Source organism: Lissotriton vulgaris, chromosome 10 (genome assembly GCF_964263255.1).
Source record: "Lissotriton vulgaris chromosome 10, aLisVul1.2, whole genome shotgun sequence".
NCBI lineage: Eukaryota > Metazoa > Chordata > Amphibia > Caudata > Salamandridae > Lissotriton > Lissotriton vulgaris.
This window is the reverse complement of record NC_141698.1, coordinates 1,020,153,312-1,020,165,523: the sequence shown is the minus strand read 5'-3', so window position 1 is coordinate 1,020,165,523 and position 12,212 is coordinate 1,020,153,312.

Genomic DNA, 12,212 nt, shown 5'->3' with positions numbered 1-12,212 from the left:
CCTCCAACCTACCCTGCAAAGAAACTGGAACAAAATCACCACGGACCAAATCTCCGCATCGCTCCTTCGAAACTCCCCAGCCCTCTCTTCTAACACCAACGAAGCCGCCGCCAACCTCACCCTATGGTTATCCAACACCGCCGACACCTTAGCTCCACTGAAAAAACGTCAAAGTAAACCTGGCAGCAAGAAGGCCTCATGGTTCAACGATGATCTCAAGAAGTCCAAGAAACTCTGCCGTTCCCTTGAAAAGGCCTGGAAAAAAGACCCAACCACCAGCACCAAGGACGCCTTCAAAAGCGCCACCCGCACTCACCACCAACTGATCCGAAAAGCCAAGAAAACAGCATTCAAGGATCGACTTGACAACAACGCCCACAACAGCAAGGAACTTTTCAACATCGTCAAGGAATTTTCCAATCCCTCAGCCAACTCCAACGACATCACCCCCTCTCAAACCCTCTGCGACTCCCTAGCCTCTTTTTTCCACAACAAGATTGCAGACATCCACAACAGCTTTGACAACCAACCCGGAAACCAACCCACCCTACCATCTTCTGACCATCTTCCCCCCGTGAACACCCTTAACGCCTGGAACCCTATCTCCACTGAGGACACCATCCGCCTGATGAATTCCATCCACTCAGGATCCCCCACAGACCCATGCCCTCACCACATCTTCAACAAAGCAGACTCCGTCATAGCACCACACCTCCGAGACGTCATCAACTGCTCCTTCAACTCCGCTACCTTCCCAGAAGACTGGAAACACGCTGAACTCACCGCCCTTCTGAAAAAACCAACCGAACTCAAAAATTACCGCCCCATCTCGCTTCTTCCATTCCCGGCCAAAGTCATCGAGAAAGCCATCAACAACCTGCTCGCCGCCTTCCTCGAAGCCAACAAATCCCTCGACCCATCACAATCTGGCTTCCGAGCAAAACACAGCACTGAGACCGCCCTCATCGCAGCAACATACGACATTCGAACTCTACTGGACAATGGAGACACAGTCGCCCTCATCCTCCTCGACCTCTCTGCAGCATTCGATACAGTCTGCCACAGCACCCTTCTACAACGCCTCAATAACATCGGAATTCAAGGAAAAGCACTTGAATGGATCACCTCGTTCCTCACCGGAAGAACCCAGAGAGTCCGCCTTCCTCCATTCAAGTCCGAGGCCTCTGAAGTCATCTGCGGCGTTCCTCAAGGATCCTCACTCAGTCCCACCCTATTCAACGTATACATGAGCCCCCTCGCGGCCATCGCACGCCAACACAACCTCAACATCATCTCTTACGCGGACGACACTCAACTGATCCTTTCTCTCACCAATGACCCCAGCACCGCCAAAACTAACCTACACGAAGGAATGAAAGAAGTTGCCGAATGGATGAAACAAAGCCGTCTGAAACTGAACTCAGACAAAACAGAAGTCCTCATCTTAGGTACATCCCCCTCTGCTTGGGACGACTCCTGGTGGCCGGAAGCCCTCGGAAAAGCACCCATCCCGACAGACCACGCACGGAACCTTGGCGTCATCCTGGATTCTTCACTCTCAATGAACAGACAAGTCAGCGCCGTATCCTCTTCCTGCTACAACATTCTTCGCATGCTCAGAAAAACATTTCGCTGGATCCCCACCGAAACAAGGAAAACAGTCACCCACGCTCTGGTCACAAGCCGACTGGACTACGGAAACACCCTCTACGCAGGTACCACCGCTAAACTCCAAAAGAAACTCCAACGAATCCAAAACGCCTCAGCCAGGCTCATATTAGACATCCCACGCAACGAACACATCTCTGGTCACCTTAAAGACCTCCACTGGCTACCCGTCAATAAGAGAATCACTTTCCGACTGCTTACCCACGCACACAAATCACTCTACGACATCGGACCAGATTGCCTCAACTCTCGACTGTCCTTCTACACCCCCTCCCGCCAACTACGTTCTTCCAGCCAAGCCCTCGCCACTGTACCTCGCATCAACAAGACCACCATGGGAGGCAGATCCTTTTCATACCTGGCTGCTAAAACATGGAACTCACTCCCCGCTTACCTTCGCCTCACCCAGAACCACCTAGCGTTCAGAAAGCAGCTTAAAACGTGGATATTTGACAAATAATCCTCCTCCCCTTCCTTAGCGCCTTGAAACCCTCTGGGTATGTAGTGCGCTATACAAATTTTTTGACTTGACTTGACTTGATCAGCCCCGCTGGAATGGACCATTCCAGGTCCTTCTATCGACGCGTACCGCAGTGAGAGTGCACGGCAAGAAGAACTGGATCCACCGCGTACATTGTAAGAGGGTTTCTTTGCCTCTGCCGTATGACCAGTGGGTCCAGGAGGGTGTTGGCGATTCAGAGACTGAGACTGTGCCAAAGTTCGTTCCATTCAGTGACGCGCGTTTGGTTGGGACAAGTACAGAGCGTGAGGACAACGATATTTTGGAAGCAGCTGTTTCTCCTTCTCTGAGACTAGACACCACTGAGCCTGAGTTGTTGTTTCGTGATCAGACATTGCCTGGTAAAGCCGCTATAATCTACGACAGAGAAATAATGGACTAATAAAGAAGTAATTCCTTTTTGCTTTTGAAAACTGCGTTCTCCCACCAAAAAGCTGTTTTGAACTATTTTTCTTTTTCAAACCGCCATACGGGTTCAGCTGTAGGGTCGCAGTATAAAGCCTTGGAGTGTTCAGCCATGTAGACACAAGGTCGACGGTTCTCGTTTGTTCTAGGGCGTTCCCTCGGACTTACAGACGTACATCCTAGTGAAGAGATCCACCTGCTGCGAACAGCATGGTTAGAGGATGGAGTTTTTTGAGATTGAGAGAACTGTTGTAGAAATGAACTTTAAAAGAAAAATGTTTAAATTAATGAGTGGCAAATGTTTTTGGATAACGTGTCTTTTAATGTTACTTAGCATGACAATGTTTTTGGTGGGATAAGTTGTTTTCTCTTTTCAAGTGATGTTTGCACCCACCACACAACCTATGTCTTTTCCTTCTTCGCATTCTTTTCATCCTTTGCCTGAACATAAATCTATTAGAAGATCAGAGTTCATTAATAATTCCTTTGTGCAACTTCTGCATCAGCATCAGTTAGTAGTGAACACCACTAATTGCTGGGTGTGTGGGCTTATGCCTCATACTACGAATAAAGGTATTCCTTATTTGGTCCTGCCATTTAGCTATAACGGATCTGTGTGGGCGTATAGGACGATGTTCATTTATGCCCATGAAGTCTATCCCCTGCGTTCTATGAAAGATAGTCCGAGTAATAGTGCTCTAGTGAAGGGAATAGTGGATATGATTAGAGGTATTGATTCCTAGGAGACTATTCCAAAAGATGAGTCACTAGCTTATATTGGATGGAACGTGACTGGATATGGTGTTAGTCTGAGTGAAAAGCAGCGAGGGAAAAGGTCATCCCTGATTTGAATCGTACCCCATTGTGGTCATTTCTGTCTGCAAGGTAATGGCAAGAATCCGAGAGCTCAGTTAGAGAAGAGTGTTTGTACTGAGACGTATGTTTTTGCGCCCCAGACTTCCCCACCGTTTTTAGCAGCTAAGGGTACGTATTTTGTCTGCTATGATAGAGCACATACATGGTTGCCCCCTGATTTTTCGGGAACATGTTATGTTTCGTTTCTGTTGCCCCCTACGTATACTGCAGCTGCAGATTATCTCAGAACGAGAGTGGCTAGAGGTGTCTTCAGTAAGGAAGATACTGTGGGAAAAGAATTGGGAGATTTTCTTAAGGGTTTCCTGCCGTTTTGGGGACCTATGGCTAACAGTAGGAACATACGGCAATTGATGAGAGTGGTGGAGTCCACCATAGTTGAGACTGCTGGTGCCCTAAGTAATTTGACTGCTGAGCTCCAATCGGATCGTCTTATGACGTTGCAGAATCGAGTTGCGTTAGTCGTCATACTTGCAGATAGAGGAGGGGTATGTAAAATGAATCAATTGAGCTGCTGCGTTTTCATTCCAGACAATGCTCCGACAGTGTACCAGGCCATTTCCAAGCTACATAAGATCTCCAAGTCTGTACATGTGGACAAAGGAGATTGGTCGTTGATGGGATGGTTTTGGGAATTGTTATCCTCCTGGGGATGGAAGATTCTGATGATCATTGGGATGGCTTTAGCTATTCTTTTCCTGTTCTGTCTGTGTGTACAGTGTGCTCCTGCTATATGTGGCCTTTGTGCTACTACATGTGCAAGGAGACCTGTCTCCAGAGAGTTGCTAAGTAATAGGATTATGCTCCAGCAACATCTTGAAGATCTGATCAATATAGACCTGGATTCAGATTGACGTGAGTTTAGGTTATTGCCTATGTAAGGGCAAAAGGAGGGTCTGAGGTATCCGTGCATTCTAAACCTGTTTCATCATCATGGGGTACCTCATGCCTTTGTCTCTCAGTTTCTTCTTGATCGATAAGAACCTCTGCCTTTGCTTCTGCACCGGCTGAGTAAAGTCCGGAAAGAACAGAAGCGTCGCATTCTCGAATTCCAGGGGATCCACTGCACGAGCCGCGTGCAGGATAGCATTCAGGTCACGAAAGTTAAGGACTCAAGCAATGATCGGTCTTGGGTTCGCCCCAACCCGAGGCCTGCCACCCAGTACCCTGTGGGCACGTTCCACCATAAAAAACTTACTGAGGCCCTTAGGTTTAAGATGATTGAGGATGAGGTTCTCCATAAACAGATCCGTTGCCTGCCCCTCCGCCTTCTCCGGCACTCCCAGGATGCGAACATTGTTGCATCGAGCCCGCCCTTTGTATTCATCAAGCCGACGATCAGTAGACTCCCTAGAGGACCTAAGATCACGCACCTCCTGCTGCAGCTGGTTCACATCATCAATAAGGCTTGTTATTTTGACTTCCAGCGATTTAACTTTCTCATTCGCCTTCGAAAGGTCTGCCCTGATCAGCCCCATTTCTATTGAAACAGTGTCCAGCTTGTTATTAAGAGTCTCCATCTTCTGGCCCAGGGACGTCCGGACCCCAGTGATAGCCGCCATGAGGTCTTTTAATGTCGGTTCCTCCCCCGCGGAACGATCGTCGGAGCCTCCGCCCGGACCCTTCAGAACCAATCTTGCGGCAGTATTTTGCAATATCTGGAGCCTAGAGAAAAGTTCTTCATGGAACGTTTTGTTTTGCACCATATACCTACGTATCTACGATAGGGTGTTTACACCATCATTGACTAGCATTGAGCTTTATGTTATTTACCTTGTACCTGTGTATCTAAGACACTTACCTTGTAAAGCGCTCTGATACCGGCAAGGGTCTTGTTCACGGGATATAAAACTTTCTAAATAAATAAATAAATAAATGTGTTCTAATTACGTGACTTAGATGTATTGCTATTACAAATAACAATGGCTTCTAATTTTTTTTAACACTTAATACTTAAATAAAAGTTATTGTAATTTACAATGGCAATAGCTTAAACTTTTGTAAATAACTTTTGCGAAGATTATGTTGAGTGTATTTTATTGTGATGAAAATCCAAGAACAGAAGTGAAATATTTACATCTTTTTGTGACATTTGTAATAAAGATTGAAACTTTGAGAGAACATATTTGAACCAGTTGTTGTTGAATGGTTGCACAGATTGATGCTGTGGTGGCACTGAGCGATGTTGTGGTGGTGCTGAGTGATGTTGTGGTTGCGACGAGTGATGCTGTCGTGTTCAGTGATGCTGTGGAAGCGCTTACTGATGCTGTGGTGCCCCTGAGTGATGCTATAGAGTGAGTGTGATATATAGATAGAGTGAGGGCGATAGATAGAAAGAGGGAGGGCAATAGATAGAAAGAGTGAGGGCGATAGATAGACAGAGTGAGGGAGATAGATAGAGTGAGGGCGATAGATAGAGTGAGGTCAATAGATAGAGTGAAGGCGATAGAGTGAGGGGGATAGATAGATAGAGTAAGGGCGATAGATAGAAAGAGTGAGGGCGATAGATAGAGTGAGGGCGATAGATATAGTGAGGGCGATAGATAGAGTGAGTGGGATAGATAGATAGAGTGAGGGCTATAGATGGATAGATAGCGTGAGGGCGATAGATAGAGTGAGTGTGATAGATAGATAGAGTGAGGGCGATAGATAGATAGAGTGAGGGCGATAGATAGAGTGAGGGTGATAGATAGAGGGCGTCAGAATGAGGGCAATAGATGGATGTTATGTTATGTTATGTTATGCTAGTGATATTTATAGAGCGCACTGCTGCCCAAGGGCTTCCTGGCACTAAGTACGATATCCTCCCAAGGACTAATCACAGGGTTACATAGCCACGTTTTCAGGGCCTTCCTAAAGGCAAGCAGCTCTGTGATGCCTCTGATAGTGATGCCTAGATAAAATGAGGGCAGTAGATAGATAGAGTGAGGGCAATAGATAGATTGAGTGAGGGCAATAGATAGAGTGAGGGTGATAGATAGATAGAGTGAGGGCGATAGATAGAGTGAGGGCAATAGATAGATAGAGTGAGGGTGATAGATAGGTAGAGGGCGATAGATAGATAGAGTGGATCACTGAGAGAATATCGACGTCATAAATATCGACCTACAAGAATATCGAGTCAACAATATCGAAGGCAAAAATATCGACATCCTATCTACAACATGGTAAGTACAAAAATATCGAAAAAATAATATAGATGTAAAAAATATTGATGTTAAAAATATCGATTTTTTTTCTTTTAATATATAAATGTAAAATTAAGTATATAACACTAATAAATAAAATATACATATTTAAAAGTATCTAATAATGTTTAAAATTAATAAATAATACATATATATTAATAATACATTAATTAAATATATACAGTAAATGTATAATATCTATGTACTGAACAATAATAATTAATAATTATTTTACTAATTTATAAATTAATAAAATATATTCTAAATTAGTAATACATTTACAAACATAAAACAATAAATAAATAAAATGTAAGTAATATAAAAAATAAAGTAAACATTTAATTTTTTCACAATTAATCATATAAAACGTTGGATAGCGTAAGGGTAAAAATTACTATTCCCACTCCAGTGGGTGCAACAGTACGGAAAACTGACCCTGAACCCAAAAAATATCCCTTTACCAAAGAGCTGAAAACTGACCCTGAACCCTAAAAAGACCCCTTCACCCAAAAACCCGAAACTGACCCTGAACCCTAAAAATACCCCTTTACCCAAAAACTGAAAACTGACCCTGAACCCAAAAAATACCCCTTTACCCAAGAACTGAAAACTGACCCTGAACCCTAAAAATACCCCTTTACCCAAAAACTGAAAACTGACCCTGAACCCTAAAAATACCCCTTTACCCAAAAACTGAAAACTGAACCTGAACCCTAAAAATACCTCTTTACCCAAAAACTGAAAACTGACCCTGAACCCTAAAAATACACCTTTACCCAAAAACTAAAAACTGACCCTGAACCCTAAAAATACCCCTTTACCCAAAAACCCAAAACTGACCCAGAACTCTAAAAATACCCCTTTACCCAAAATCCCAAAACTGACCCTGAACCCTAAAAATACTCCTTAACCCAAAATTAATTAATATTACAATTAAATTACTTCCCACCCTCTTCCCCTATAACCCCACAACCCGCTCCAGTAGTAAAACATATAATTTACTTAAAAATATACATAAATTATCAATTAATTATTCAATTAATCAATTAAAATAATTAATTGCCAATTAATATTTAATTGCAAAATAAATTAATCATTAAAAAATAATCATTTAATTACAAATAAATTACTTCCCACCCTATTCCCCTATAAACCCACAACCCGCTCCAGTAGTAAAACATATAATTTACTTTTATATATTTTTTATTTATAAAAACATATTAAACAAATATTATAACAATTAATTTAAATACCTAACTAAAATTTCTAACACATATTAGTAAATCGAAATTACTGACATCGATATATATGCTATCGATATAAGTAATTTCGATATTACTTACCTTTGGGTCGATATTCTGGCCATCGATATTCTGGACATCGATATTCTGTGTTTTCGATATTGGCAACTCGATATAAGTGTAAGTCGAAATTAAGGATTCGATATTTTGACTGATTACCAGATAGAGTGAGGGCGATAGATAGAGTGAGGCCGATAGATAGAGTGAGGCCGATAGATAGATAGAGTGAGGCCGATAGAGTGAGGGCAATAGCTAGAGTGTGGGAGATAGATAGATAGAGTGAGGGCGAACTGCCAAGCCATGTCTTCCCTGGACTGGAAACAAGCATCCTGGGCTAGCACAAAGTATGAGAGTTCCACTCTTCATAACCCATACTAGTTTGTGCACACACCTAACACTGCAAGTTTCTGTACTTCGGTGTCCTGACAAGTCTGATTGGCTAACCTAGAAATAAAATCTTAGTTGTGCAGATGTCAAGACACATTGCGAGCTGCTACACTGTAGGAGATGTATTTCACACAGTACAAATCAAGTTTTGCATTTTTACTGCTAATAGCCTCAAAAGGTAAGTCAATATATTTTCAAATGTGGCGCATAGCAGAGTTCATACTGTGCGCAGCCGAAGATCAAGTGAGCAAACAGAGCCTCACTCTCGGAGCATGTCCAGAGAAAAAGCAAAAGGAGTGACCGTGGGGAGCCAGGCACAGATGGGAGGAGAAGAGTGTGGAGGGCTGAACAAGCAGACAGAAGGAATCAAGAGTCACACAGTAGTGAAAGAAAACACAGACCACCGAGGCGGGTGGGCGGTGTTTAAGTGCAACAACCTGTTGAGCATACACAGGCAATGGCGAGCGAAAGGATGAGCATAGAAAGGGGATGAATGAACAGTATGTGAGAAGTTAGCCTGGTATATGATGTTCACTATTCTAGTGAGCACCTTGCACCAGTCCAAACAACCCTTATGGTGATGGTTGTAAAGTCAACCTTATAGACCAGCTATCCTAGTGGTAGCATGGACAAAGCAGTCTTAGGTCTTAGGCTAAACTCAAGAGGGCATGTGAAGCCAGCCGTTTTACCATATGTAACCCCTTTAATACCAAATGAAAGGACACCACACAGGATATATATAAAACATATATGTTATTTATTACTAGACCAACCCTCTGAACTCTTTATGAGGTCAGAGGCACAAGCACAATACAAGATATTCAATTAAAATACAATAAGTTGCACAAAATACAGTAGGGCCCTAGGGGCACGCTAAACCATATACTAAAGTAGTGGTATAAGGACCACTACACGGAAAGTGAATAGACCTACGGAATCGCTGGGGCTATGCTGAGCTACCAATAGTTAGGAAGCAGGAGACCCACGGGATGCGTGTGCAGTGTCTAAACACACACGCACGTTACCATAGAGAATGAATGGGAACGTAAAAGAAGAAAACTAGTTATTTTAGGGCACTTCTAACTGGACTCGGTGAAAGTTACTTAAAACCTAGACAGTTGGATAGTCAATACGCACAGGAGCACCGAAGTACTCGCGTTACCTCACCCACAGGAAGCGGGTGCATAGGTGTCAAAGTGTGTCGGGTTTCGTCAACGAATCCTATGGAGCCTGGAAGAAAGATGCTGCAGGCGACCAGGAGAGAAGTTTCTGGGTGGATCCAAGGGTGGATTGAAGATGAAGAGGACCTGAAAGCAGAGGGTCAGACACTAAACCATATACTAAAATAGTGGTATAAGGGCGCGGCAGCCTTTGAAGTCTGATGCCGAGGCACAGACAAATGGTGGTGTGCTATGTGCACGTGGGGGGCGGGGGAGCGGCAGCCTTTGAAGTCTGATGCTGAGGCACAGACAAATGGTGGTTTGTTATGTGGCTGGCGATGGCGTGCATGCGCATAGATCAAGGGTGGGAGGGAACGAGCATATGGGGTGTGAGCGATAACGCAAGTAAGAGGGGAAGCAGGAAGTGAGGCCGAGCACGCGCTGGCGTAAGCAGTCTGCTGCTTTCAAGTCGATGCCAGCTTCGCGCTTAAATGCCTCACATGCACTGGCCATAAACCGCATTCCAAGGGCTTTGGTCGACTTTACTTTTCCCCTTACTATAATCTCGCCAGCAATACACAAGCGCATTGGCTCAGCGAGACCTAAAAACTGCCGGTGCTCAGTACCAATCAGACCCGGCCCACTTAAATCCTGGCCACAGCTTGTTTTGTATTTGCAGCGCACTATGCCCGCTTTCACTTTTAGACGGCCATCTTGTTTTTGGCAGGCACGAGTAGACTCAATGATTTACCCAGAATCACGGGATGTCGCCGCCGAGGCTCAAACCCAGTTCCCCAGCTCCAACGTCGGCAGCTTTAGCCATAAGGCCATATCCTCTCCCTATTGCATTTTCAATGCTTGTTTTATCATGGCAACAGCAGTCCCTTTCCGATTGCTATTGGCTTATGGTATAGAGTGGTAACAGTAACACCCCCGCTTAGCAGCAGCATTTTGCTCGCCTTTCATCTGAAACATTTCCTTAAAAAGAAAGCAGGGGTCGCCGTTCATAGCCACTCGATCGATCACCCAGATCAGCCTCTTCGGGACTGACGTCACGTCATCAATAGCGTGTTATACCAGATCCATGTTACAACCAATAAAAAGCAAGAAGCGCCCTCTGCAGGGGGTTTGGGTTGTGGAGTGAGAACCTTTCTTAAACAAGTTTGGAGGGAATACACCCCAAGGCAGCCTGGGGGTTTCCACTGTACCCCAGAGAGGAAGTGTCACTTCCCTGCAGGTGTAAACCCCCCACACTGCAGCAGCCACGGGGAAGTCCCACTCGCCACTGTGGCCAGGGCACCCGGGGCTCTATTCTGGGGGGACCCCTCCCCTGTTAATAGCAGGCAGAGGTGGCTAATTGTTTCACTCTGCTGCTATCACAATGGACATTAACAGCAGGAAACAACACCCAGCCTTGAACCCGGACAGTGGCGAGTGCCCCCAGGCGGTTCACAGCACATCTGTCTCCAGCAATGAATGCCTCGACTCTGCCCTTCCCTGGGCCAGGCCTTACTGGCACTGGGGTCAAGTTTACAGCCCCCACTGGCTGGGGAGATGCGTGTCTCGTGTTCCTCCATCGGTTGAAGGTTTACTTGATGGACGCTGTGTTCCTGTCCTTGGAATGTTTGTGTATTTATGACAAGGATGAGGCGTAACGGCCAGAGTTGCCGACTACGGAGCTGGGGAACCAGGCTCGAGTGTCGGCGTTGGCTCGGCATCCTGTGATTCTGGGCAGATCACTGAACCTCACTGTGACTCCCAAAAATGCATGCGTCCCCCGGTAAGGTATCTGGTGCTCATGGAGAAGGCTCCAATATCTTGGGTCGAGTTCGCGCTATATCAAACTGCAACAAGCAAGGTCAGGCGCCTAGATGTAATAACTGGTCACTCCACACAACACTTTCCACGTGTCTCACACCTCATGTGCACGAGGTTCCCTCTGCACCTCCTAGCAACCTACTTTCATGTATCCCCAGAATTGCTGTATCTGATTTATGTTGCTTGTATCTTGTGTCTGGTGGCTGTATCTGCTTTATGTTGCCTGTATCTTGTGTCTGGTGGTTGTATATGATTTATGTTGCTTGTATCTTGTGTCTGGTGGCTGTATCTGCTTTATGTTGCCTGTATCTTGTGTCTGGTGGTTGTATATGATTTATGTTGCTTGTATCTTGTGTCTGGTGGCTGTATCTGCTTTATGTTGCTTGTATCTTGTGTCTGGTGGCTGTATCTGCTTTATGTTGCTTGTATCTTGTGTCTGGTGGCTGTATCTGCTTAATGTTGCTTGTATCTTGTGTCTGGTGGCTGTATCTGCTTTATGTTGCTTGTATCTTGTATCTGGTGGCTGTATCTGCTTTATGTTGTTGTATCTTGTGTCTGGTGGCTCTATCTGCTTTATGTTGCTTGTATCTTGTGTATGGTGGCTGTATCTGATTTATATTGTTGTATCTTGTGTCTGGTGGCTGTATCTGCTTTATGTTGCCTGTATCTTGTGTCTGGTGGCTGTATCTGCTTTATGTTGCTTGTATCTTGTGTCTGGTGGCTGTATCTGATTTATGTTGCTTGTATATTGTGTTTGGTGGCTGTATTTGGCATATGAGGCCTGCTTCATACGTCAGAGGACTGCACCATGGTGTATCCGGATATGCTTGGTGTATTATGGCTGTTTTTCGGTGTGATGCCTGGATTCCATGTATAAAGGCAGCATCCTTCA